We start from the raw sequence: 23,482 nt of genomic DNA, 5'->3' as shown, positions 1-23,482 counted from the left end.
CATTTCTATGCAAATGAGCTTACATTAAAGCACACTCATTCTATCTTTAAACCGATAAAAGAAACCCCAAAAAGATGGGGCATGCAAAAATTGAGATAAAACTCGGTTTTGCTCCTCTCCACGGAAATCTTTAGTAAAAGGCGAAAGATTTGTTCGTTCTGAAGAGAAACCAGAGCATGACCAAGATTTTTATCTGAAAATATGTGTTCTCCCTGCAGTTGTTGTCCCCAGATGAGAGTGCCTCAGTTGAATCTCCTTTACTTGACAGGGGGATGCTCGAGCAGCGACCCTCCCCAGCTCTAGCCCAACTCCTACTTACCTGCCAGGTGAGATACTATGATCATGAAGGTGCTTCTCCCAGGGCAAGGCTCACCCATTGCACTCTGGGTGTGCTGCTTCTGCGTTTTCCCCAAATGTGGGAAACTTGACTGCATAATTTGTGTTTCCCCTGGTCGTCTCTCGTATAATTCAGATCTCTTTGTCTCAGGTCTCTCTCCAGCCTAGTTTGCTGTCTGTTTCCACTTCTCTTTTCTTGAGCCGCTCCCTTCTATGCCCTTGCGCACTATCCTGACTTCTACCGTCTGCTTACTTCGTGCCTTCCAACGCACAATGCAAACTACAGGTAGTGCTGCAGGGCCCACACCCTTTTACTTGCCTTACAGAGCGTCTCTGGAGCAGTTACAGTGCCCAGCTGCTGCAAGAAATCAGCTTGAATGCTTCAGGGGCTGGGGCATAGCCAACATGAGCCCCACACCGAAGGAGGGTGGAGGTGTGTAATGCGAACTAGGGGTCATCCAAGCGCCGCAAAAGGCCGCCATGCCCTGCACGCCCCTTGTCTCTTTTCATATGCAGACGAGGGTTGAAGCCAACTTTGACCCACTGTTTGGATGACATCACCATATGCAAATCCATCTGCTGCAGGCCTTCCCCCAGGAATGCTTGCACTAGTTGTTGCATTTGGTTTGTTGTTTGGGGGTGCTTCAGTATTAGGCAGCCTTCTGCCCTCCCATGTTCATCTGAAAATATGTGTTCTCCCTGCAGTTGTTGTCCCCAGATGAGAGTTCCCTTGTGCTGCCTCAGTTGAATCTCCTTTACTTGACAGAGATGTGCCTGAGCAGCGGCCCTCCCCAGCCCTATCCCAAATCATACTTATTTTGCATAGGCGATACCATGGTCATGAAGATTGTTCTCCCAGGGTGAGGTTCATTCATTGCATTCTGGGTATGCTGACCCCTGTGATTTCCCCAAATGTGGGAAACTCGACTGCATTATTTGTGGTAGTGGGGGACTGTGTTTGTGCTTTCCTCTGGTCAGCTCTAGTAAAAATCAGATTTCTTTATATCAGATCTTCCTCTAGCCTTGTTCTTCTTTCGAGAGTTCCCTTGTGCTGCCTCAGTTGGATCTCTTTCACTTGAGAGGGGGGTGCCCGAGCAGCGACCCTCCCCAGCTCTAGCCCAACTCCTACTTACCTGCCAGGTGAGATACTATGATCATGAAGGTGCTTCTCCCAGGGCAAGGCTCACCCATTGCACTCTGGTTGTGCTGCCCCTGCGATTTCCCCAAATGTGGGAAACTTGACTGCATAATTTGTGTTTCCCTTGGTCATCTCTCGTATAATTCAGATCTCTTTGTCTCAGGTCTCTCTCCAGCCTAGTTTGCTGTCTGTTTCCACTTCTCTTTTCTTGAGCCGCTCCCTTCTATGCCCTTGCGCACTATCCTGACTTCTCCCGTCTGCTTACTTCGTGCCTTCCAACGCACAATGCAAACTACAGGTAGTGCTGCAGGGCCCACACCCTTTTACTTGCCTTACAGAGCAGCTCTGGAGCAGTTACAGTGCCCAGCTGCTGCAAGAAATCAGCTTGAATGCTTCAGGGGCTGGGGCATAGCCAACATGAGCCCCACACCGAAGGAGGGTGGAGGTGTGTAATGCGAACTAGGGGTCATCCAAGCGCCGCAAAAGGCCGCCATGCCCTGCACGCCCCTTTTCTCTTTTCATATGCAGACGAGGGTTGAAGCCAACTTTGACCCACTGCTTGGATGGCATCACCATATGCAAATCCATCTGCTGCAGGCCTTCCCCCAGGAATGCTTGCACTGGTTGTTGCATTTGGTTTGTTGTTTGGGGGTGCTTCAGTATTAGGCAGCCTTCTGCCCTCCCATGTTCATCTGAAAATATGTGTTCTCCCTGCAGTTGTTGTCCCCAGATGAGAGTTCCCTTGTGCTGCCTCAGTTGAATCTCCTTTACTTGAAAGAGATGTGCCTGAGCAGCGGCCCTCCCCAGCCCTATCCCAAATCATACTTATTTTGCATAGGAGAGACCATGGTCTTGAAGATTGTTCTCCCAGGGTGAGGTTCATTCATTGCATTCTGGGTATGCTGACCCCTGTGATTTCCCCAAATGTGGGAAACTCAACTGCATTATTTGTGGTAGTGGGGGACTGTGTTTGTGCTTTCCTCTGGTCAGCTCTGGTAAAAGTCAGATTTCTTTGTTTCAGATCTTCCTCTAGCCTTGTTCTTCTTTCGAGAGTTCCCTTGTGCTGCCTCAGTTGGATCTCCTTCACTTGACAGGGGGGTGCCCGTGCAGCGACTCTCCCCAGCTCTAGCCCAACTTCTACTTACCTGCCAGGTGAGATACTATAATCATGAAGGTGCTTCTCCCAGGGCAAGGCTCACCCATTGCACTCTGGATGTGCTGCCCCTGCGATTTCCCCAAATGTGGGAAACTTGACTGCATAATTTGTGTTTCCCCTGGTCGGCTCTCGTATAATTCAGATCTCTTTGTCTCAGGTCTCTCTCCAGCCTAGTTTGCTGTCTGTTTCCACTTCTCTTTTCTTAAGCCGCTCCATTCTATGGCCTTGCGCACTATCCTTACTTCTCCCGTCTGCTTACTTTGTGCCTTCCAATGCACAATGCAAACTACAGGTAGTGCTGCAGGGCCCACACCCTTTTACTTGCCGTACAGAGCAGCTCTGGAGCAGTTACAGTGCCCATCTACTGCAAGAAATCAGCTTGAATGCTTCAGGGGCTGGGGCATAGCCAACATGAGCCCCACACCGAAGGAGGGTGGAGGTGTTTAATGCGAACTAGGGGTCATCCAAGCGCCGCAAAAGGCCGCCATGCCCTGCACGCCCCTTTTCTCTTTTCATATGCAGACGAGGGTTGAAGCCAACTTTGACCCACTGCTTTGGATGACATCACCATATGCAAATCCATCTGCTGCAGGCCTTCCCCCAGGAATGCTTGCACTAGTTGTTGCATTTGGTTTGTTGTTTGGGGGTGCTTCAGTATTAGGCAGCCTTCTGCCCTCCCATGTTCATCTGAAAATATGTGTTCTCCCTGCAGTTGTTGTCCCCAGATGAGAGTTCCCTTATGCTGCCTCAGTTGAATCTCCTTTACTTGAAAGAGATGTGCCTGAGCAGCGGCCCTCCCCAGCCCTATCCCAAATCATACTTATTTTGCATAGGAGATACCATGGTCATGAAGATTATTCTCCCAGTGTGAGGTTCATTCATTGCATTCTGGGTATGCTGACCCCTGTGATTTCCCCAAATGTGGGAAACTCGACAGCATTATTTGTGGTAGTGGGGGACTGTGTTTGTGTTTTCCTCTGGTCAGCTCTGGTAAAAGTCAGATTTCTTTGTCTCAGATCTTCCTCTAGCCTTGTTCTTCTTTCGAGAATTCCCTTGTGCTGCCTCAGTTGGATCTCCTTCACTTGACAGGGGGGTACCCGAGCAGCGACCCTCCCCAGCTCTAGCCCAACTCCTACTTACCTGCCAGGTGAGATACTATGATCACGTAGGTGCTTCTCCCAGGGCAAGGCTCACCCATTGCACTCTGGGTGTGCTGCTCCTGCGATTTCCCCAAATGTGGGAAACTTGACTGCATAATTTGTGTTTCCCCTGGTCGGCTCTCGTATAATTCAGATCTCTTTGTCTCAGGTCTCTCTCCAGCCTAGTTTGCTGTCTGTTTCCACTTCTCTTTTCTTAAGTGCCTTCCAATGCACAATGCAAACTACAGGTAGTGCTGCAGGGCCCACACCCTTTTACTTGCCGTACAGAGCAGCTCTGGAGCTGTTACAGTGCCCAGCTGCTGCAAGAAATCAGCTTGAATGCTTCAGGGGCTGGGGCATAGCAAACATGAGCCCCACACCGAAGGAGGGTGGGGGTGTTTAATGTGAACTAAGGGTCATCCAAGCGCCGCAAAAGGCCGCCATGCCCTGCATACCCCTTTTCTCTTTTCATATGCAGATGAGGGTTCCAGCCAACTTTGGCCCACTGCTTGGATGACATCACCGTATGCAAATCCGTCTTCTGCAGAACTTCCCCCAGGAATGCTTGTACTAGTTGTTGCATTTGGTTTGTTGTTTGGGGGTGCTTCAGTATTAGGCAGCCTTCTGCCCTCCCATGTTCATCTGAAAATATGTGTTCTCCCTGCAGTTGTTGTCCCCAGATGGGAGTTCCCTTGTGCTGCCTCAGTTGAATCTCCTTTACTTGACAGAGATGTGCCTGAGCAGCGGCCCTCCCCAGCCCTATCCCAAATCATACTTATTTTGCATAGGAGATACCATTTTCATGAAGATTGTTCTCCGAGGGTGAGGTTCATTCATTGCATTTTGGGTATGCTGACCCCTGTGATTTCCCCAAATGTGGGAAACTCGACTGCATTATTTGTGGTAGTGGGGGACTGTGTTTGTGCTTTCCTCTGGTCAGCTCTGGTAAAAATCAGATTTCTTTATATCAGATCTTCCTCTAGCCTTGTTCTTCTTTCGAGAGTTCCCTTGTGCTGCCTCAGTTGGATCTCTTTCACTTGAGAGGGGGGTGCCCGAGCAGTGACCCTCCCCAGCTCTAGCCCAACTCCTACTTACCTGCCAGGTGAGATACTATGATCATGAAGGTGCTTCTCCCAGGGCAAGGCTCACCCATTGCACTCTGGTTGTGCTGCCCCTGCGATTTCCCCAAATGTGGGAAACTTGACTGCATAATTTGTGTTTCCCTTGGTCATCTCTCGTATAATTCAGATCTCTTTGTCTCAGGTCTCTCTCCAGCCTAGTTTGCTGTCTGTTTCCACTTCTCTTTTCTTGAGCCGCTCCCTTCTATGCTCTTGCGCACTATCCTGACTTCTCCCGTCTGCTTACTTCGTGCCTTCCAACGCACAATGCAAACTACAGGTAGTGCTGCAGGGCCCACACCCTTTTACTTGCCTTACAGAGCAGCTCTGGAGCAGTTACAGTGCCCAGCTGCTGCAAGAAATCAGCTTGAATGCTTCAGGGGCTGGGGCATAGCCAACATGAGCCCCACACCGAAGGAGGGTGGAGGTGTGTAATGCGAACTAGGGGTCATCCAAGCGCCGCAAAAGGCCGCCATGCCCTGCACGCCCCTTTTCTCTTTTCATATGCAGACGAGGGTTGAAGCCAACTTTGACCCACTGCTTGGATGGCATCACCATATGCAAATCCATCTGCTGCAGGCCTTCCCCCAGGAATGCTTGCACTAGTTGTTGCATTTGGTTTGTTGTTTGGGGGTGCTTCAGTATTAGGCAGCCTTCTGCCCTCCCATGTTCATCTGAAAATATGTGTTCTCCCTGCAGTTGTTGTCCCCAGATGAGAGTTCCCTTGTGCTGCCTCAGTTGAATCTCCTTTACTTGACAGAGATGTGCCTGAGCAGCGGCCCTCCCCAGCCCTATCCCAAATCATACTTATTTTGCATAGGAGAGACCATGGTCTTGAAGATTGTTCTCCCAGGGTGAGGTTCATTCATTGCATTCTGGGTATGCTGACCCCTGTGATTTCCCCAAATGTGGGAAACTCAACTGCATTATTTGTGGTAGTGGGGGACTGTGTTTGTGCTTTCCTCTGGTCAGCTCTGGTAAAAGTCAGATTTCTTTGTTTCAGATCTTCCTCTAGCCTTGTTCTTCTTTCGAGAATTCCCTTGTGCTGCCTCAGTTGGATCTCCTTCACTTGACAGGGGGGGTACCCGAGCAGCGACCCTCCCCAGCTCTAGCCCAACTCCTACTTACCTGCCAGGTGAGATACTATGATCACGTAGGTGCTTCTCCCAGGGCAAGGCTCACCCATTGCACTCTGGGTGTGCTGCTCCTGCGATTTCCCCAAATGTGGGAAACTTGACTGCATAATTTGTGTTTCCCCTGGTCGGCTCTCGTATAATTCAGATCTCTTTGTCTCAGGTCTCTCTCCAGCCTAGTTTGCTGTCTGTTTCCACTTCTCTTTTCTTAAGTGCCTTCCAATGCACAATGCAAACTACAGGTAGTGCTGCAGGGCCCACACCCTTTTACTTGCCTTACAGAGCAGCTCTGGAGCTGTTACAGTGCCAAGCTGCTGCAAGAAATCAGCTTGAATGCTTCAGGGGCTGGGGCATGGCCAACATGAGCCCCACACCGAAGGAGGGTGGGGGTGTTTAATGCGAACTAAGGGTCATCCAAGCGCCGCAAAAGGCCGCCATGCCCTGCATACCCCTTTTCTCTTTTCATATGCAGATGAGGGTTCCAGCCAACTTTGGCCCACTGCTTGGATGACATCACCGTATGCAAATCCGTCTTCTGCAGACCTTCCCCCAGGAATGCTTGTACTAGTTGTTGCATTTGGTTTGTTGTTTGGGCGTGCTTCAGTATTAGGCAGCCTTCTGCCCTCCCATGTTCATCTGAAAATATGTGTTCTCCCTGCAGTTGTTGTCCCCAGATGAGAGTTCCCTTGTGCTGCCTCAGTTGAATCTCCTTTACTTGACAGAGATGTGCCTGAGCAGCGGCCCTCCCCAGCCCTATCCCAAATCATACTTATTTTGCATAGGAGATACCATGGTCATAAAGACTGTTCTCCCAGGATGAGGTTCATTCATTGCATTCTGGGTATGCTGACCCCTGTGATTTCCCCAAATGTGGGAAACTCAACTGCATTATTTGTGGTAGTGGGGGACTGTTTTTGTGTTTTCCTCTGGTCAGCTCTGGTAAAAGTCAGATTTCTTTGTCTCAGATCTTCCTCTAGCCTTGTTCTTCTTTCGAGAGTTCCATTGTGCTGCCTCAGTTTGATCTCCTTCACTTGACAGGGGGGTACCCGAGTAGCGACCCTCCCCAGCTCTAGCCCAACTCCTACATACCTGCCAGGTGAGATACTATGATCATGAAGGTGCTTCTCCCAGGGCAAGGCTCACCCATTGCACTCTGGGTGTGCTGCTCCTGCGATTTCCCCAAATGTGGGAAACTTGACTGCATAATTTGTGTTTCCCCTGGTCGGCGCTTGTATAATTCAGATCTCTTTGTCTCAGGTCTCTCTCCAGCCTAGTTTGCTGTCTGTTTCCACTTCTCTTTTCTTGAGCCCCTGCCGTCTATGCCCTTGTGCACTCTCCTGACTTCTCCTGTCTGCTTACTTTGTGCCTTCCAACGCACAATGCGAACTACAGGTAGTGCTGCAGGGCCCACACCCTTTTACTTGCCTTACAGAGCAGCTCTGGAGCTGTTACAGTGCCCAGCTGCTGCAAGAAATCAGCTTGAATACTTCAGGGGCTGGGGCATAGCCAACATGAGCCCCACACCGAAGGAGAATGGAGGTGTTTAATGCGAACTAGGGGTCATCCAAGCACCGCAAAAGGCCGCCATGCCCTGCATAACCCTTTTTTCTTTGCATATGCAGATGAGGGTTCCAGCCAACTTTGGCCCACTGCTTGGATGACATCACCGTATGCAAATCCGTCTTCTGCAGACCTTCTCCCAGGAATGCTTTTACTAGTTGTTGCATTTGGTTTGTTGTTTGGGGGTGCTTCAGTATTAGGCAGCCTTCTGCCCTCCCATGTTCATCTGAAAATATGTGTTCTCCCTGCAGTTGTTGTCCCCAGATGAGAGTTCCCTTGTGCTGCCTCAGTTGAATCTCCTTTACTTGACAGAGATGTGCCTGAGCAGCGGCCCTCCCCAGCCCTATCCCAAATCATACTTATTTTGCATAGGAGATACCATGGTCATGAAGATTGTTCTCCCAGGGTTAGGTTCATTCATTGCATTCTGGGTATGCTGACCCCTGTGATTTCCCCAAATGTGGGAAACTCAACTGCATTATTTGTGGTAGTGGGGGACTGTGTTTGTGCTTTCCTCTGGTCAGCTCTGGTAAAAGTCAGATTTCTTTGTCTCAGATCTTCCTCTAGCCTTGTTCTTCTTTCGAGAGTTCCCTTGTGTTGCCTCAGTTGGATCTCCTTCACTTGACAGGGGGGTGCCCGAGCAGCGACCCTCCCCAGCTCTAGCCCAACTCCTACTTACCTGCCAGGTGAGATACTATGATCATGTAGGTGCTTCTCCCAGGGCAAGGCTCACCCATTGCACTCTGGGTGTGCTGCCCCTGCGATTTCCCCAAATGTGGGAAACTTGACTGCATAATTTGTGTTTCCCCTGGTCGGCTCTCATATAATTCAGATCTCTTTGTCTCAGGTCTCTCTCCAGCCTAGTTTGCTGTCTGTTTCCACTTCTTTTTTCTTGAGCCCCTCCCTTCTATACCCTTGTGGACTCTCTTGACTTCTCCTCCTGTCTGCTTACTTTGTGCCTTCCAACGCACAATGCAAACTACAGGTAGTGCTGCAGGGCCCACACCCTTTTACTTGCCTTTCAGAGCAGCTCTGGAGCTGTTACAGTGCCCAGCTGCTGCAAGAAATCAGCTTGAATGCTTCAGGGGCTGGGGCATAGCCAACATGAGCCCCACACCGACGGAGGGTGGAGGTGTTTAATGCGAACTAAGGGTCATCCAAGCGCCGCAAAAGGCCGCCATGCCCTGCATACCCCTTTTCTCTTTTCATATGCAGATGAGGGTTCCAGCCAACTTTGGCCCACTGCTTGGATGACATCACCGTATGCAAATCCGTCTTCTGCAGACCTTCCCCCAGGAATGCTTGTACTATTTGTTGCATTTGGTTTGTTGTTTGGGGTGCTTCAGTATTAGGCAGCCTTCTGCTCTCCCATGTTCATCTGAAAATATGTGTTCTCCCTGCAGTTGTTGTCCCCAGATGAGAGTTCCCTTGTGCTGCCTCAGTTGAATCTCCTTTACTTGACAGAGATGTGCCTGAGCAGCGGCCCTCCCCAGCCCTATCCCAAATCATACTTATTTTGCATAGGAGATACCATGGTCATGAAGATTGTTCTCCCAGGGTGAGGTTCATTCATTGCATTCTGGGTATGCTGACCCCTGTGATTTCCCCAAATGTGGGAAACTCGACTGCATTATTTGTGGTAGTGGTGGACTGTGTTTGTGCTTTCCTCTGGTCAGCTCTGGTAAAAGTCAGATTTCTTTGTCTCAGATCTTCCTCTAGCCTTGTTCTCTTTTTGAGAGTTTCCTTGTGCTGCCTCAGTTGGATCTCCTTCACTTGACAGGGGGGTGCCCGAGCAGCGACCCTCCCCAGCTCAAGCCCAACTCCTACTTACCTGCCAGGTGAGATACTATGATCAGGAAGGTGCTTCTCCCAGGGCAAGGCTCACCCATTGCACTCTGGGTGTGCTGCTCCTACGATTTCCCCAAATGTGGGACACTTGATTGCATAATTTGTGTTTCCTCTGGTCGGCTACTCGTATAATTCAGATCTCTTTGTCTCAGGTCTCTCTTTAGCCTAGTTTGCTGTCTGTTTCCACTTCTCTTTTCTTGAGCCCCTGCCTTCTATGCCCTTGTGCACTCTCCTGACTTCTCCTGTCTGCTTACTTTGTGCCTTCCAACGCACAATGCGAACTACAGGTAGTGCTGCAGGGCCCACACCCTTTTACTTGCCTTACAGAGCAGCTCTGGAGCTGTTACAGTGCCCAGCTGCTGCAAGAAATCAGCTTGAATACTTCAGGGGCTGGGGCATAGCCAACATGAGCCCCACACCGAAGGAGAATGGAGGTGTTTAATGCGAACTAGGGGTCATCCAAGCACCGCAAAAGGCCGCCATGCCCTGCATAACCCTTTTTTCTTTGCATATGCAGATGAGGGTTCCAGCCAACTTTGGCCCACTGCTTGGATGACATCACCGTATGCAAATCCGTCTTCTGCAGACCTTCTCCCAGGAATGCTTTTACTAGTTGTTGCATTTGGTTTGTTGTTTGGGGGTGCTTCAGTATTAGGCAGCCTTCTGCCCTCCCATGTTCATCTGAAAATATGTGTTCTCCCTGCAGTTGTTGTCCCCAGATGAGAGTTCCCTTGTGCTGCCTCAGTTGAATCTCCTTTACTTGACAGAGATGTGCCTGAGCAGCGGCCCTCCCCAGCCCTATCCCAAATCATACTTATTTTGCATAGGAGATACCATGGTCATGAAGATTGTTCTCCCAGGGTTAGGTTCATTCATTGCATTCTGGGTATGCTGACCCCTGTGATTTCCCCAAATGTGGGAAACTCAACTGCATTATTTGTGGTAGTGGGGGACTGTGTTTGTGCTTTCCTCTGGTCAGCTCTGGTAAAAGTCAGATTTCTTTGTCTCAGATCTTCCTCTAGCCTTGTTCTTCTTTCGAGAGTTCCCTTGTGTTGCCTCAGTTGGATCTCCTTCACTTGACAGGGGGGTGCCCGAGCAGCGACCCTCCCCAGCTCTAGCCCAACTCCTACTTACCTGCCAGGTGAGATACTATGATCATGTAGGTGCTTCTCCCAGGGCAAGGCTCACCCATTGCACTCTGGGTGTGCTGCCCCTGCGATTTCCCCAAATGTGGGAAACTTGACTGCATAATTTGTGTTTCCCCTGGTCGGCTCTCATATAATTCAGATCTCTTTGTCTCAGGTCTCTCTCCAGCCTAGTTTGCTGTCTGTTTCCACTTCTTTTTTCTTGAGCCCCTCCCTTCTATACCCTTGTGGACTCTCTTGACTTCTCCTCCTGTCTGCTTACTTTGTGCCTTCCAACGCACAATGCAAACTACAGGTAGTGCTGCAGGGCCCACACCCTTTTACTTGCCTTTCAGAGCAGCTCTGGAGCTGTTACAGTGCCCAGCTGCTGCAAGAAATCAGCTTGAATGCTTCAGGGGCTGGGGCATAGCCAACATGAGCCCCACACCGACGGAGGGTGGAGGTGTTTAATGCGAACTAAGGGTCATCCAAGCGCCGCAAAAGGCCGCCATGCCCTGCATACCCCTTTTCTCTTTTCATATGCAGATGAGGGTTCCAGCCAACTTTGGCCCACTGCTTGGATGACATCACCGTATGCAAATCCGTCTTCTGCAGACCTTCCCCCAGGAATGCTTGTACTATTTGTTGCATTTGGTTTGTTGTTTGGGGTGCTTCAGTATTAGGCAGCCTTCTGCTCTCCCATGTTCATCTGAAAATATGTGTTCTCCCTGCAGTTGTTGTCCCCAGATGAGAGTTCCCTTGTGCTGCCTCAGTTGAATCTCCTTTACTTGACAGAGATGTGCCTGAGCAGCGGCCCTCCCCAGCCCTATCCCAAATCATACTTATTTTGCATAGGAGATACCATGGTCATGAAGATTGTTCTCCCAGGGTGAGGTTCATTCATTGCATTCTGGGTATGCTGACCCCTGTGATTTCCCCAAATGTGGGAAACTCGACTGCATTATTTGTGGTAGTGGGGGACTGTGTTTGTGCTTTCCTCTGGTCAGCTCTGGTAAAAGTCAGATTTCTTTGTCTCAGATCTTCCTCTAGCCTTGTTCTCTTTTTGAGAGTTTCCTTGTGCTGCCTCAGTTGGATCTCCTTCACTTGACAGGGGGGTGCCCGAGCAGCGACCCTCCCCAGCTCAAGCCCAACTCCTACTTACCTGCCAGGTGAGATACTATGATCAGGAAGGTGCTTCTCCCAGGGCAAGGCTCACCCATTGCACTCTGGGTGTGCTGCTCCTACGATTTCCCCAAATGTGGGACACTTGATTGCATAATTTGTGTTTCCTCTGGTCGGCTACTCGTATAATTCAGATCTCTTTGTCTCAGGTCTCTCTTTAGCCTAGTTTGCTGTCTGTTTCCACTTCTCTTTTCTTGAGCCCCTGCCTTCTATGCCCTTGTGCACTCTCCTGACTTCTCCTGTCTGCTTACTTTGTGCCTTCCAACGCACAATGCAAACTACAGGTAGTGCTGCAGGGCCAACACCCTTTTACTTGCCTTACAGAGCAGCTCTGGAGCTGTTACAGTGCCCAGCTGCTGCAAGAAATCAGCTTGAATGCTTCAGGGGCTGGGGCATAGCCAACATGAGCCCCACACCGACGGAGGGTGGAGGTGTTTAATGCGAACTAAGGGTCATCCAAGCACCGCAAAAGGCCGCCATGCCCTGCATAACCCTTTTCTCTTTTCATATGCAGATGAGGGTTCCAGCCAACCTTGGCCCACTGCTTGGATGACATCACCGTATGCAAATCCGTCTTCTGCAGACCTTTTCCCAGGAATGCTTGTACTAGTTGTTGCATTTGGTTTGTTGTTTGGGGGTGCTTCAGTATTAGGCAGCCTTCTGCTCTCCCATTTTCATCTGAAAATATGTGTTCTCCCTGCTGTTGTTGTCCCCAGATGAGAGTTCCCTTGTGCTGCCTCAGTTGAATCTCCTTTACTTGACAGAGATGTGCCTGAGCAGCGGCCCTCCCCAGCCCTATCCCAAATCATACTTATTTTGCATAGGAGATACCATTATCATGAAGATTGTTCTCCCAGGGTGAGGTTCATTCATTGCATTCTGGGTATGCTGACCCCTGTGATTTCCCCAAATGTGGGAAACTCGACTGCATTATTTGTGGTAGTGGGGGACTGTGTTTGTGCTTTCCTCTGGTCAGCTCTGGTAAAAGTCAGATTTCTTTGTCTCAGATCTTCCTCTAGCCTTGTTCTTTTTTCGAGAGTTTCCTTGTGCTGCCTCAGATGGATCTCCTTCACTTGGCAGGGGGGTGCCCGAACAGCGACCCTCCCCAGCTCTAGCCCAACTCCTACTTACCTGCCAGGTGAGATACTATGATCAGGAAGGTGCTTCTCCCAGGGCAAGGCTCACCCAATGCACTCTGGGTGTGCTGCTCCTAAGATTTCCCCAAATGTGGGACACTTGATTACATAATTTGTGTTTCCTCTGGTCGGCTCTCATATAATTCAGATCTCTTTGTCTCAGGTCTCTCTCCAGCCTAGTTTGCTGTCTGTTTCCACTTCTCTTTTCTTGAGCCGCTCCCTTCTATGCCCTTGTGCACTATCCTGACTTCCCCGTCTGCTTACTTTGTGCCTTCCAACGCACAATGCAAACTACAGGTAGTGCTGCAGGGCCCACACCCTTTTACTTGCTTTACAGAGCAGCTCTGGAGCTGTTACAGTGCCCAGCTGCTGCAAGAAATCAGCTTGAATGCTTCAGGGGCTGGGGCATAGCCAACATGAGCCCCACACCGAAGGAGGGTGGAGGTGTTTAATGCGAACTAGGGGTCATCCAAGCGCCGCAAAAGGCCGCCATGCCCTGCACACCCCTTTTTTATTTTCATATGCAGACGAGGGTTGAAGCCAACTTTGACCCACTGCTTGGATGACATCACCATATGCAAATCCATCTGTGGCAGGCCTTCCCCCAGGAATGCTTGCACTAGTTGTTGCATTTGGTTTGTTGTTTGGGGGTGCTTCAGTATTAGGCAGCCTTCTGCCCTCCCATGTTCATCTGAAAATATATGTTCTCCCTGCAGTTGTTGTCCCAAGATGAGAGTTCCCTTGTGCTGCCTCAGTTGAATCTCCTTTACTTGACAGAGATGTGCATGAGCAGCGGCCCTCCCCAGCCCTATTCCAAATCATACTTATTTTGCATAGGAGATACCATGGTCATGAAGATTTTTCTCCCAGGGTGAGGTTCATTCATTGCATTTTGGGTATGCTGACCCCTGTGATTTCCCCAAATGTGGGAAACTTGACTGCATTATTTGTGGTAGTGGGAGGCTGTGTTTGTGATTTCTTCTGGTCAGCTCTGGTAAAAGTCAGATTTCTTTGTCTCAGATTTTCCTTTAGCCTTGTTCTTCTTTCGAGAGTTCCCTTGTGCTGCCTCAGTTGGATCTCCTTCACTTTACAGGGGGGTACCCGAGCAGCAACCCTCCCCAGCTCTAGACCAACTCCTACTTACCTGCCAGGTGAGATACTATGATCATGAAGGTGCTTCTCCCAGGGCAAGGCTCACCCATTGTACTCTGGGTGTGCTGCTCCTGCGATTTCCCCAAATGTGGGAAACTTGACTGCATAATTTGTGTTTCCCCTGGTCGGCTCTCGTATAATTCAGATCTCTTTGTCTCAGGTCTCTCTCCAGCCTAGTTTGCTGTCTGTTTCCACTTCTCTTTTCTTCAGCCGCTTCCTTCTATACCCTTGTGCACTATCCTGACTTCTCCTCCCGTCTGCTTACTTTGTGCCTTCCAATGCACAATGCAAACTACAGGTAGTGCTGCAGGGCCCACACCCTTTTACGTGCCTTACAGAGCAGCTCTGGAGCTGTTACAGTGCCCAGCTGCTGCAAGAAATCAGCTTGAATGCTTCAGGGGCTGGGGCATAGCCAACATGAGCCCCACACCGAAGGAGGGTGGAGGTGTTTAATGCAAACTAGGGGTCAGTCAAGCGCCGCAAAAGGCCACCATGCCCTGCACGCCCCTTTTCTGTTTTCATATGCAGACGAGGGTTGAAGCCAACTTTGACCCACTGCTTGGATGACATCACCATATGCAAATCCATCTGCGGCAGGCCTTCCCCAAGGAATGCTTGCACTAGTTGTTGCATTTGGTTTGTTGTTTGGGGGTGCTTCAGTATTAGGCAGCCTTCTGCCCTCCCATGTTCATCTGAAAATATGTGTTCTCCCTGCAGTTGTTGTCCCCAGATGAGAGTTCCCTTGTGCTGCCTCAGTTGAATCTCCTTAACTTGACAGAGATGTGCCTGAGCAGCGGCCCTCCCCAGCTCTATCCCAAATCATACTTATTTTGCATAGGAGATACCATGGTCATGAAGATTATTCTCCCAGGGTGAGGTTCATTCATTGCATTCTGGGTATGCTGACCCCTGTGATTTCCCCAAATGTGGGAAACTCGACTGCTTTATTTGTGGTAGTGGGGGACTGTGTTTGTGTTTTCTTCTGGTCAGCTCTGGTAAAAGTCAGATTTCTTTGTTTCAGATCTTCCTCTAGCCTTGTTCTTCTTTTGAGAGTTCCCTTGTGCTGCCTCAGTTGAATCTCCTTCTCTTAACAGGGGGGTGCCCGAGCAGCGACCCTCCCCAGCTCTAGCCCAACTCCTACTTACCTGCCAGGTGAGATACTATGATCATGAAGGTGCTTCTCCCAGGGCAAGGCTCACCCATTGCACTCTGGGTGTGCTGCCCCTGCGATTTCCCCAAATGTGGGAAACTTGACTGCATAATTTGTGTTTCCCCTGGTCGGCTCTCGTATAATTCAGATCTCTTTGTCTCAGATCTCTCTACAGCCTAGTTTGATGTCTGTTTCCACTTCTCTTTTCTTCAGCCGCTCCCTTCTATACCCTTGTGCACTATCCTGACTTCTCCTCCCGTCTGCTTACTTTGTGCCTTCCAATGTACAATGCAAACTACAGGTAGTGCTGCAGGGCCCACACCCTTTTACTTGCCTTACAGAGCAGCTCTGGAGCTGTTACAGTGCCCAGCTGCTGCAAGAAATCTGCTTGAATGCTTCAGGGGATGGGGCATGGCCAACATGAGCCCCACACCAAAGGAGGGTGGAGGTGTTTAATGCGAACTAGGGGTCATCCAAGCACCGCAAAAGGCCGCCATGCCCTGCACGCCCCTTTTCTCTTTTCATATGCAGATGAGGGTTGAAGCCAACTTTGACCAACTGCTTGGATGACATCACCGTATGCAAATCCGTCTTCTGCAGAACTTCCCCCAGGAATGCTTGCACTAGTTGTTGCATTTGGTTTGTTGTTTGGGGGTGCTTCAGTATTAGGCAGCCTTCTGCCCTCCCATGTTCATCTAAAAATATGTGTTCTCCCTGCAGTTGTTGTCCCCAGATGAGAGTTCCCTTGTGCTGCCTCAGTTGAATCTCCTTTACTTGACAGAGATGTGCATGAGCAGCGGCCCTCCCCAGCCCTATTCCAAATCATACTTATTTTGCATAGGAGATACCATGGTCATGAAGATTGTTCTCTCAGGGTGAGGTTCATTCATTGCATTTTGGGTATGCTGACCCCTGTGATTTCCCCAAATGTGGGAAACTTGACTGCATTATTTGTGGTAGTGGGGGACTGTGTTTGTGCTTTCCTCTGGTCAGCTCTGGTAAAAGTCAGATTTCTTTGTCTCATATTTTACTCTAGCCTTGTTCTTCTTTCGAGAGTTCCCTTGTGCTGCCTCAGTTGGATCTCCTTCACTTGACAGGGGGGTACCCGAGCAGCGACCCTCCCCAGCTCTAGCCCAAATCCTACTTACCTGCCAGGTGAGATACTATGATCATGAAGGTGCTTCTCCAGGGCAAGGCTCACCCATTGCACTCTGGGTGTGCTGCTCCTGCGATTTCCCCAAATGTGGGAAACTTGACTGCACAATTTGTGTTTCCCCTGGTCGGCTCTCGTATAATTCAGATCTCTTTGTCTCAGGTCTCTCTCCAGCCTAGTTTGCTGTCTGTTTCCACTTCTCTTTTCTTGAGCCGCTCCCTTCTATGCCCTTGCGCACTATCCTGACTTCTCCTCCTCTCTGCTTACTTTGTGCCTTCCAACGCACAATGCGAACTACAGGTAGTGCTGCAGGGCCCACACCCTTTTACTTGCCTTACAGAGCAGCTCTGGAGCTGTTACAGTGCCCAGCTGCTGCAAGAAATCAGCTTGAATGCTTCAGGGGCTGGGGCATAGCCAACATGAGCCCCACACCGAAGGAGGGTGGAGGTGTTTAATGCGAACTAGGGGTCATCCAAGCGCCGCAAAAGGCCGCCATGCCCTGCACGCCCCTTTTCTCTTTTCATATGCAGACGAGGGTTGAAGCCAACTTTGACCCACTGCTTGGATGACATCACCATATGCAAATCCGTCTTCTGCAGAACTTCCCCCAGGAATGCTTGTACTAGTTGTTGCATTTGGTTTGTTGTTTGGGGGTGCTTCAGTATTAGGCAGCCTTCTGCCCTCCCATGTTCATCTGAAAATATGTGTTCTCCCTGCAGTTGTTGTCCCCAGATGAGAGTTCCCTTGTGCTGCCTCAGTTGAATCTCCTTTACTTGACAGAGATGTGCATGAGCAGCGGCCCTCCCCAGCCCAATACCAAATCATACTTATTTTGCATAGGAGATACCATGGTCATGAAGATTGTTCTCCCAGGGTGAGGTTCATTCATTGCATTCTGGGTATGCTGACCTCTGTGATTTCCCCAAATGTGGGAAACGCGACTGCTTTATTTGTGGTAGTGGGGGACTGTGTTTGTGTTTTCCTCTGGTCAGCTCTGGTAAAAGTCAGATTTCTTTGTTTCAGATCTTCCTCTAGCCTTGTTCTTCTTTCGAGAGTTCCCTTGTGCTGCCTCAGTTGGATCTCCTTCACTTGACAGGGGGGTGCCCGAGCAGCGACCCTCCCCAGCTCTAGCCCAACTCCTACTTACCTGCCAGGTGAGATACTATGATCATGAAGGTGCTTCTCCCAGGGCAAGGCCCACCATTGCACTCTGGGTGTGCTGCCCCTGCGATTTCCCGAAATGTGGGAAACTTGACTGCATAATTTGTGTTTCCCCTGGTCGGCTCTCGTATAATTTAGATCTCTTTGTCTCAGGTCTCTCTCCAGCCTAGTTTGCTGTCTGTTTCCACTTCTTTTTTCTTGAGCCCCTCCCATCTATACCCTTGTGCACTATCCTGACTTCTCCTCCCGTCTGCTTACTTTGTGCCTTCCAATGCACAATGCAAACTACAGGTAGTGCTGCAGGGCCCACACCCTTTTACTTGCCTTACAGAGCAGCTCTGGAGCTGTTACAGTGCCCAGCTGCTGCAAGAAATCAGCTTGAATGCTTCAGGGGCTGGGGCATAGCCAACATGAGCCCCACACCGAAGGAGGGTGGAGGTGTTTAATGCAAACTAGGGGTCAGCCAAGCGCCGCAAAAGGCCACCATGCCCTGCACGCCCCTTTTCTCTTTTCATATGCAGACGAGGGTTGAAGCCAACTTTGACCCACTGCTTGGATGACATCACCATATGCAAATCCATCTGCGGCAGGCCTTCCCCCAGGAATGCTTGCACTAGTTGTTGCATTTGGTTTGTTGTTTGGGGGTGCTTCAGTATTAGGCAGCCTTCTGCCCTCCATGTTCATCTGAAAATATGTGTTCTCCCTGCAGTTGTTATCCCCAGATGAGAGTTCCCTTGTGCTGCCTCAGTTGAATCTCCTTTACTTGACAGAGATGTGCCTGAGCAGCGGCCCTCCCCAGCTCTATCCCAAATCATACTTATTTTGCATAGGAGATACCATGGTCATGAAGATTATTCTCCCAGGGTGAGGTTCATTCATTGCATTCTGGGTATGCTGACCCCTGTGATTTCCCCAAATGTGGGAAACTCGACTGCTTTATTTGTGGTAGTGGGGGACTGTGTTTGTGTTTTCCTCTGGTCAGCTCTGGTAAAAGTCAGATTTCTTTGTTTCAGATCTTCCTCTAGCCTTGTTCTTCTTTCGAGAGTTCCCTTGTGCTGCCTCAGTTGGATCTCCTTCACTTGACAGGGGGGTGCCCGAGCAGCGACCCTCCCCAGCTCTAGCCCAACTCCTACTTACCTGCCAGGTGAGATACTATGATCATGAAGGTGCTTCTCCCAGGGCAAGGCTCACCCATTGCACTCTGGGTGTGCTGCCCCTGCGATTTCCCCAAATGTGGGAAACTTGACTGCATAATTTGTGTTTCCCCTGGTCGGCTCTCGTATAATTCAGATCTCTTTGTCTCAGGTCTCTCTCCAGCCTAGTTTGCTGTCTGTTTCCACTTCTCTTTTCTTTAGCCGCTCCCTTCTATACCCTTGTGCACTATCCTGACTTCTCCTCCCGTCTGCTTACTTTGTCCCTTCCAATGCACAATGCAAACTACAGGTAGTGCTGCAGGGCCCACACCCTTTTACTTGCCTTACAGAGCAGCTCTGGAGCTGTTACAGTGCCCAGCTGCTGCAAGAAATCAGCTTGAATGCTTCAGGGGCTGGGGCATAGCCAACATGAGCCCCACACCGAAGGAGGGTGGAGGTGTTTAATGCAAACTAGGGGTCAGTCAAGCGCCGCAAAAGGCCACCATGCCCTGCACGCCCCTTTTCTGTTTTCATATGCAGACGAGGGTTGAAGCCAACTTTGACCCACTGCTTGGATGACATCACCATATGCAAATCCATCTGCGGCAGGCCTTCCCCAAGGAATGCTTGCACTAGTTGTTGCATTTGGTTTGTTGTTTGGGGGTGCTTCAGTATTAGGCAGCCTTCTGCCCTCCCATGTTCATCTGAAAATATGTGTTCTCCCTGCAGTTGTTGTCCCCAGATGAGAGTTCCCTTGTGCTGCCTCAGTTGAATCTCCTTAACTTGACAGAGATGTGCCTGAGCAGCGGCCCTCCCCAGCTCTATCCCAAATCATACTTATTTTGCATAGGAGATACCATGGTCATGAAGATTATTCTCCCAGGGTGAGGTTCATTCATTGCATTCTGGGTATGCTGACCCCTGTGATTTCCCCAAATGTGGGAAACTCGACTGCTTTATTTGTGGTAGTGGGGGACTGTGTTTGTGTTTTCTTCTGGTCAGCTCTGGTAAAAGTCAGATTTCTTTGTTTCAGATCTTCCTCTAGCCTTGTTCTTCTTTTGAGAGTTCCCTTGTGCTGCCTCAGTTGGATCTCCTTCTCTTAACAGGGGGGTGCCCGAGCAGCGACCCTCCCCAGCTCTAGCCCAACTCCTACTTACCTGCCAGGTGAGATACTATGATCATGAAGGTGCTTCTCCCAGGGCAAGGCTCACCCATTGCACTCTGGGTGTGCTGCCCCTGCGATTTCCCCAAATGTGGGAAACTTGACTGCATAATTTGTGTTTCCCCTGGTCGGCTCTCGTATAATTCAGATCTCTTTGTCTCAGATCTCTCTACAGCCTAGTTTGATGTCTGTTTCCACTTCTCTTTTCTTCAGCCGCTCCCTTCTATACCCTTGTGCACTATCCTGACTTCTCCTCCCGTCTGCTTACTTTGTGCCTTCCAATGTACAATGCAAACTACAGGTAGTGCTGCAGGGCCCACACCCTTTTACTTGCCTTACAGAGCAGCTCTGGAGCTGTTACAGTGCCCAGCTGCTGCAAGAAATCTGCTTGAATGCTTCAGGGGATGGGGCATGGCCAACATGAGCCCCACACCAAAGGAGGGTGGAGGTGTTTAATGCGAACTAGGGGTCATCCAAGCACCGCAAAAGGCCGCCATGCCCTGCACGCCCCTTTTCTCTTTTCATATGCAGATGAGGGTTGAAGCCAACTTTGACCAACTGCTTGGATGACATCACCGTATGCAAATCCGTCTTCTGCAGAACTTCCCCCAGGAATGCTTGCACTAGTTGTTGCATTTGGTTTGTTGTTTGGGGGTGCTTCAGTATTAGGCAGCCTTCTGCCCTCCCATGTTCATCTAAAAATATGTGTTCTCCCTGCAGTTGTTGTCCCCAGATGAGAGTTCCCTTGTGCTGCCTCAGTTGAATCTCCTTTACTTGACAGAGATGTGCATGAGCAGCGGCCCTCCCCAGCCCTATTCCAAATCATACTTATTTTGCATAGGAGATACCATGGTCATGAAGATTGTTCTCTCAGGGTGAGGTTCATTCATTGCATTTTGGGTATGCTGACCCCTGTGATTTCCCCAAATGTGGGAAACTTGACTGCATTATTTGTGGTAGTGGGGGACTGTGTTTGTGCTTTCCTCTGGTCAGCTCTGGTAAAAGTCAGATTTCTTTGTCTCATATTTTACTCTAGCCTTGTTCTTCTTTCGAGAGTTCCCTTGTGCTGCCTCAGTTGGATCTCCTTCACTTGACAGGGGGGTACCCGAGCAGCGACCCTCCCCAGCTCTAGCCCAAATCCTACTTACCTGCCAGGTGAGATACTATGATCATGAAGGTGCTTCTCCAGGGCAAGGCTCACCCATTGCACTCTGGGTGTGCTGCTCCTGCGATTTCCCCAAATGTGGGAAACTTGACTGCACAATTTGTGTTTCCCCTGGTCGGCTCTCGTATAATTCAGATCTCTTTGTCTCAGGTCTCTCTCCAGCCTAGTTTGCTGTCTGTTTCCACTTCTCTTTTCTTGAGCCGCTCCCTTCTATGCCCTTGCGCACTATCCTGACTTCTCCTCCTCTCTGCTTACTTTGTGCCTTCCAACGCACAATGCGAACTACAGGTAGTGCTGCAGGGCCCACACCCTTTTACTTGCCTTACAGAGCAGCTCTGGAGCTGTTACAGTGCCCAGCTGCTGCAAGAAATCAGCTTGAATGCTTCAGGGGCTGGGGCATAGCCAACATGAGCCCCACACCGAAGGAGGGTGGAGGTGTTTAATGCGAACTAGGGGTCATCCAAGCGCCGCAAAAGGCCGCCATGCCCTGCACGCCCCTTTTCTCTTTTCATATGCAGACGAGGGTTGAAGCCAACTTTGACCCACTGCTTGGATGACATCACCATATGCAAATCCGTCTTCTGCAGAACTTCCCCCAGGAATGCTTGTACTAGTTGTTGCATTTGGTTTGTTGTTTGGGGGTGCTTCAGTATTAGGCAGCCTTCTGCCCTCCCATGTTCATCTGAAAATATGTGTTCTCCCTGCAGTTGTTGTCCCCAGATGAGAGTTCCCTTGTGCTGCCTCAGTTGAATCTCCTTTACTTGACAGAGATGTGCATGAGCAGCGGCCCTCCCCAGCCCAATACCAAATCATACTTATTTTGCATAGGAGATACCATGGTCATGAAGATTGTTCTCCCAGGGTGAGGTTCATTCATTGCATTCTGGGTATGCTGACCTCTGTGATTTCCCCAAATGTGGGAAACGCGACTGCTTTATTTGTGGTAGTGGGGGACTGTGTTTGTGTTTTCCTCTGGTCAGCTCTGGTAAAAGTCAGATTTCTTTGTTTCAGATCTTCCTCTAGCCTTGTTCTTCTTTCGAGAGTTCCCTTGTGCTGCCTCAGTTGGATCTCCTTCACTTGACAGGGGGGTGCCCGAGCAGCGACCCTCCCCAGCTCTAGCCCAACTCCTACTTACCTGCCAGGTGAGATACTATGATCATGAAGGTGCTTCTCCCAGGGCAAGGCCCACCATTGCACTCTGGGTGTGCTGCCCCTGCGATTTCCCGAAATGTGGGAAACTTGACTGCATAATTTGTGTTTCCCCTGGTCGGCTCTCGTATAATTTAGATCTCTTTGTCTCAGGTCTCTCTCCAGCCTAGTTTGCTGTCTGTTTCCACTTCTTTTTTCTTGAGCCCCTCCCATCTATACCCTTGTGCACTATCCTGACTTCTCCTCCCGTCTGCTTACTTTGTGCCTTCCAATGCACAATGCAAACTACAGGTAGTGCTGCAGGGCCCACACCCTTTTACTTGCCTTACAGAGCAGCTCTGGAGCTGTTACAGTGCCCAGCTGCTGCAAGAAATCAGCTTGAATGCTTCAGGGGCTGGGGCATAGCCAACATGAGCCCCACACCGAAGGAGGGTGGAGGTGTTTAATGCAAACTAGGGGTCAGCCAAGCGCCGCAAAAGGCCACCATGCCCTGCACGCCCCTTTTCTCTTTTCATATGCAGACGAGGGTTGAAGCCAACTTTGACCCACTGCTTGGATGACATCACCATATGCAAATCCATCTGCGGCAGGCCTTCCCCCAGGAATGCTTGCACTAGTTGTTGCATTTGGTTTGTTGTTTGGGGGTGCTTCAGTATTAGGCAGCCTTCTGCCCTCCATGTTCATCTGAAAATATGTGTTCTCCCTGCAGTTGTTATCCCCAGATGAGAGTTCCCTTGTGCTGCCTCAGTTGAATCTCCTTTACTTGACAGAGATGTGCCTGAGCAGCGGCCCTCCCCAGCTCTATCCCAAATCATACTTATTTTGCATAGGAGATACCATGGTCATGAAGATTATTCTCCCAGGGTGAGGTTCATTCATTGCATTCTGGGTATGCTGACCCCTGTGATTTCCCCAAATGTGGGAAACTCGACTGCTTTATTTGTGGTAGTGGGGGACTGTGTTTGTGTTTTCCTCTGGTCAGCTCTGGTAAAAGTCAGATTTCTTTGTTTCAGATCTTCCTCTAGCCTTGTTCTTCTTTCGAGAGTTCCCTTGTGCTGCCTCAGTTGGATCTCCTTCACTTGACAGGGGGGTGCCCGAGCAGCGACCCTCCCCAGCTCTAGCCCAACTCCTACTTACCTGCCAGGTGAGATACTATGATCATGAAGGTGCTTCTCCCAGGGCAAGGCTCACCCATTGCACTCTGGGTGTGCTGCCCCTGTGATTTCCCCAAATGTGGGAAACTTGACTGCATAATTTGTGTTTCCCCTGGTCGGCTCTCGTATAATTCAGATCTCTTTGTCTCAGGTCTCTCTCCAGCCTAGTTTGCTGTCTGTTTCCACTTCTCTTTTCTTTAGCCGCTCCCTTCTATACCCTTGTGCACTATCCT

The 23,482-nt window shown here is 50.0% G+C and overlaps 38 non-coding genes and 4 pseudogenes across 38 annotated transcripts; 41 read left to right on the top strand and 1 right to left on the bottom strand.

The window, feature by feature from the left end:
• Positions 1–62: 62 nt before the first annotated feature.
• Positions 63–178, bottom strand: LOC135009242 (U5 spliceosomal RNA). Its single transcript, XR_010208802.1, has one exon. It is a non-coding gene; the product is annotated as a U5 spliceosomal RNA (small nuclear RNA).
• Positions 179–311: 133 nt separating this feature from the next.
• On the top strand, positions 312–474 carry LOC135009206 (U1 spliceosomal RNA). Its single transcript, XR_010208780.1, has one exon. It is a non-coding gene; the product is annotated as a U1 spliceosomal RNA (small nuclear RNA).
• Positions 475–1,145: 671 nt separating this feature from the next.
• LOC135009022 (U1 spliceosomal RNA) lies at positions 1,146–1,309 on the top strand. The gene has a single exon (XR_010208612.1). It is a non-coding gene; the product is annotated as a U1 spliceosomal RNA (small nuclear RNA).
• A 152-nt stretch (positions 1,310–1,461) lies between these two features.
• Positions 1,462–1,624, top strand: LOC135009178 (U1 spliceosomal RNA). The gene has a single exon (XR_010208760.1). It is a non-coding gene; the product is annotated as a U1 spliceosomal RNA (small nuclear RNA).
• Positions 1,625–2,295: 671 nt separating this feature from the next.
• Positions 2,296–2,459, top strand: LOC135009295 (U1 spliceosomal RNA). The gene has a single exon (XR_010208853.1). It is a non-coding gene; the product is annotated as a U1 spliceosomal RNA (small nuclear RNA).
• Positions 2,460–2,611: 152 nt separating this feature from the next.
• Positions 2,612–2,774, top strand: LOC135009191 (U1 spliceosomal RNA). The gene has a single exon (XR_010208767.1). It is a non-coding gene; the product is annotated as a U1 spliceosomal RNA (small nuclear RNA).
• A 672-nt stretch (positions 2,775–3,446) lies between these two features.
• LOC135009085 (U1 spliceosomal RNA) lies at positions 3,447–3,610 on the top strand. The gene has a single exon (XR_010208674.1). It is a non-coding gene; the product is annotated as a U1 spliceosomal RNA (small nuclear RNA).
• Positions 3,611–3,762: 152 nt separating this feature from the next.
• Positions 3,763–3,925, top strand: LOC135009166 (U1 spliceosomal RNA). Its single transcript, XR_010208748.1, has one exon. It is a non-coding gene; the product is annotated as a U1 spliceosomal RNA (small nuclear RNA).
• A 615-nt stretch (positions 3,926–4,540) lies between these two features.
• On the top strand, positions 4,541–4,704 carry LOC135009029 (U1 spliceosomal RNA). Its single transcript, XR_010208620.1, has one exon. It is a non-coding gene; the product is annotated as a U1 spliceosomal RNA (small nuclear RNA).
• A 152-nt stretch (positions 4,705–4,856) lies between these two features.
• On the top strand, positions 4,857–5,019 carry LOC135009177 (U1 spliceosomal RNA). The gene has a single exon (XR_010208759.1). It is a non-coding gene; the product is annotated as a U1 spliceosomal RNA (small nuclear RNA).
• A 671-nt stretch (positions 5,020–5,690) lies between these two features.
• Positions 5,691–5,854, top strand: LOC135009294 (U1 spliceosomal RNA). Its single transcript, XR_010208852.1, has one exon. It is a non-coding gene; the product is annotated as a U1 spliceosomal RNA (small nuclear RNA).
• A 153-nt stretch (positions 5,855–6,007) lies between these two features.
• On the top strand, positions 6,008–6,170 carry LOC135009165 (U1 spliceosomal RNA). The gene has a single exon (XR_010208747.1). It is a non-coding gene; the product is annotated as a U1 spliceosomal RNA (small nuclear RNA).
• A 615-nt stretch (positions 6,171–6,785) lies between these two features.
• LOC135009073 (U1 spliceosomal RNA) lies at positions 6,786–6,949 on the top strand. Its single transcript, XR_010208662.1, has one exon. It is a non-coding gene; the product is annotated as a U1 spliceosomal RNA (small nuclear RNA).
• A 152-nt stretch (positions 6,950–7,101) lies between these two features.
• On the top strand, positions 7,102–7,264 carry LOC135009146 (U1 spliceosomal RNA). The gene has a single exon (XR_010208729.1). It is a non-coding gene; the product is annotated as a U1 spliceosomal RNA (small nuclear RNA).
• Positions 7,265–7,935: 671 nt separating this feature from the next.
• On the top strand, positions 7,936–8,099 carry LOC135009220 (U1 spliceosomal RNA). Its single transcript, XR_010208788.1, has one exon. It is a non-coding gene; the product is annotated as a U1 spliceosomal RNA (small nuclear RNA).
• Positions 8,100–8,251: 152 nt separating this feature from the next.
• Positions 8,252–8,393, top strand: LOC135009184 (U1 spliceosomal RNA; annotated as a pseudogene).
• A 694-nt stretch (positions 8,394–9,087) lies between these two features.
• LOC135009013 (U1 spliceosomal RNA) lies at positions 9,088–9,251 on the top strand. The gene has a single exon (XR_010208603.1). It is a non-coding gene; the product is annotated as a U1 spliceosomal RNA (small nuclear RNA).
• A 152-nt stretch (positions 9,252–9,403) lies between these two features.
• On the top strand, positions 9,404–9,567 carry LOC135009160 (U1 spliceosomal RNA). The gene has a single exon (XR_010208742.1). It is a non-coding gene; the product is annotated as a U1 spliceosomal RNA (small nuclear RNA).
• Positions 9,568–10,238: 671 nt separating this feature from the next.
• LOC135009208 (U1 spliceosomal RNA) lies at positions 10,239–10,402 on the top strand. The gene has a single exon (XR_010208782.1). It is a non-coding gene; the product is annotated as a U1 spliceosomal RNA (small nuclear RNA).
• A 152-nt stretch (positions 10,403–10,554) lies between these two features.
• On the top strand, positions 10,555–10,696 carry LOC135009183 (U1 spliceosomal RNA; annotated as a pseudogene).
• A 694-nt stretch (positions 10,697–11,390) lies between these two features.
• LOC135009173 (U1 spliceosomal RNA) lies at positions 11,391–11,554 on the top strand. Its single transcript, XR_010208755.1, has one exon. It is a non-coding gene; the product is annotated as a U1 spliceosomal RNA (small nuclear RNA).
• Positions 11,555–11,706: 152 nt separating this feature from the next.
• Positions 11,707–11,870, top strand: LOC135009159 (U1 spliceosomal RNA). Its single transcript, XR_010208741.1, has one exon. It is a non-coding gene; the product is annotated as a U1 spliceosomal RNA (small nuclear RNA).
• Positions 11,871–12,541: 671 nt separating this feature from the next.
• LOC135009269 (U1 spliceosomal RNA) lies at positions 12,542–12,705 on the top strand. Its single transcript, XR_010208827.1, has one exon. It is a non-coding gene; the product is annotated as a U1 spliceosomal RNA (small nuclear RNA).
• Positions 12,706–12,857: 152 nt separating this feature from the next.
• LOC135009233 (U1 spliceosomal RNA) lies at positions 12,858–13,020 on the top strand. The gene has a single exon (XR_010208796.1). It is a non-coding gene; the product is annotated as a U1 spliceosomal RNA (small nuclear RNA).
• Positions 13,021–13,690: 670 nt separating this feature from the next.
• Positions 13,691–13,854, top strand: LOC135009084 (U1 spliceosomal RNA). The gene has a single exon (XR_010208673.1). It is a non-coding gene; the product is annotated as a U1 spliceosomal RNA (small nuclear RNA).
• Positions 13,855–14,006: 152 nt separating this feature from the next.
• LOC135009154 (U1 spliceosomal RNA) lies at positions 14,007–14,169 on the top strand. The gene has a single exon (XR_010208737.1). It is a non-coding gene; the product is annotated as a U1 spliceosomal RNA (small nuclear RNA).
• Positions 14,170–14,843: 674 nt separating this feature from the next.
• LOC135009067 (U1 spliceosomal RNA) lies at positions 14,844–15,007 on the top strand. Its single transcript, XR_010208656.1, has one exon. It is a non-coding gene; the product is annotated as a U1 spliceosomal RNA (small nuclear RNA).
• A 152-nt stretch (positions 15,008–15,159) lies between these two features.
• LOC135009122 (U1 spliceosomal RNA) lies at positions 15,160–15,322 on the top strand. The gene has a single exon (XR_010208709.1). It is a non-coding gene; the product is annotated as a U1 spliceosomal RNA (small nuclear RNA).
• A 674-nt stretch (positions 15,323–15,996) lies between these two features.
• LOC135009028 (U1 spliceosomal RNA) lies at positions 15,997–16,160 on the top strand. The gene has a single exon (XR_010208618.1). It is a non-coding gene; the product is annotated as a U1 spliceosomal RNA (small nuclear RNA).
• A 152-nt stretch (positions 16,161–16,312) lies between these two features.
• Positions 16,313–16,474, top strand: LOC135009195 (U1 spliceosomal RNA). The gene has a single exon (XR_010208770.1). It is a non-coding gene; the product is annotated as a U1 spliceosomal RNA (small nuclear RNA).
• A 674-nt stretch (positions 16,475–17,148) lies between these two features.
• Positions 17,149–17,312, top strand: LOC135009078 (U1 spliceosomal RNA). Its single transcript, XR_010208667.1, has one exon. It is a non-coding gene; the product is annotated as a U1 spliceosomal RNA (small nuclear RNA).
• A 152-nt stretch (positions 17,313–17,464) lies between these two features.
• Positions 17,465–17,605, top strand: LOC135009218 (U1 spliceosomal RNA; annotated as a pseudogene).
• A 694-nt stretch (positions 17,606–18,299) lies between these two features.
• On the top strand, positions 18,300–18,463 carry LOC135009047 (U1 spliceosomal RNA). The gene has a single exon (XR_010208637.1). It is a non-coding gene; the product is annotated as a U1 spliceosomal RNA (small nuclear RNA).
• Positions 18,464–18,615: 152 nt separating this feature from the next.
• On the top strand, positions 18,616–18,778 carry LOC135009121 (U1 spliceosomal RNA). Its single transcript, XR_010208708.1, has one exon. It is a non-coding gene; the product is annotated as a U1 spliceosomal RNA (small nuclear RNA).
• Positions 18,779–19,452: 674 nt separating this feature from the next.
• On the top strand, positions 19,453–19,616 carry LOC135009066 (U1 spliceosomal RNA). Its single transcript, XR_010208655.1, has one exon. It is a non-coding gene; the product is annotated as a U1 spliceosomal RNA (small nuclear RNA).
• Positions 19,617–19,768: 152 nt separating this feature from the next.
• On the top strand, positions 19,769–19,931 carry LOC135009119 (U1 spliceosomal RNA). Its single transcript, XR_010208706.1, has one exon. It is a non-coding gene; the product is annotated as a U1 spliceosomal RNA (small nuclear RNA).
• A 674-nt stretch (positions 19,932–20,605) lies between these two features.
• Positions 20,606–20,769, top strand: LOC135009027 (U1 spliceosomal RNA). Its single transcript, XR_010208617.1, has one exon. It is a non-coding gene; the product is annotated as a U1 spliceosomal RNA (small nuclear RNA).
• Positions 20,770–20,921: 152 nt separating this feature from the next.
• On the top strand, positions 20,922–21,083 carry LOC135009194 (U1 spliceosomal RNA). The gene has a single exon (XR_010208769.1). It is a non-coding gene; the product is annotated as a U1 spliceosomal RNA (small nuclear RNA).
• Positions 21,084–21,757: 674 nt separating this feature from the next.
• LOC135009077 (U1 spliceosomal RNA) lies at positions 21,758–21,921 on the top strand. The gene has a single exon (XR_010208666.1). It is a non-coding gene; the product is annotated as a U1 spliceosomal RNA (small nuclear RNA).
• A 152-nt stretch (positions 21,922–22,073) lies between these two features.
• LOC135009217 (U1 spliceosomal RNA) lies at positions 22,074–22,214 on the top strand (annotated as a pseudogene).
• A 694-nt stretch (positions 22,215–22,908) lies between these two features.
• LOC135009045 (U1 spliceosomal RNA) lies at positions 22,909–23,072 on the top strand. The gene has a single exon (XR_010208635.1). It is a non-coding gene; the product is annotated as a U1 spliceosomal RNA (small nuclear RNA).
• A 152-nt stretch (positions 23,073–23,224) lies between these two features.
• On the top strand, positions 23,225–23,387 carry LOC135009147 (U1 spliceosomal RNA). Its single transcript, XR_010208730.1, has one exon. It is a non-coding gene; the product is annotated as a U1 spliceosomal RNA (small nuclear RNA).
• The last annotated feature ends 95 nt before the right edge of the window (positions 23,388–23,482 follow it).

Source organism: Pseudophryne corroboree, unplaced genomic scaffold (genome assembly GCF_028390025.1).
Source record: "Pseudophryne corroboree isolate aPseCor3 unplaced genomic scaffold, aPseCor3.hap2 scaffold_225, whole genome shotgun sequence".
Classification (NCBI taxonomy): Eukaryota; Metazoa; Chordata; class Amphibia; order Anura; family Myobatrachidae; genus Pseudophryne; species Pseudophryne corroboree.
This window is presented reverse-complemented; position numbering and strand designations above follow the sequence as displayed.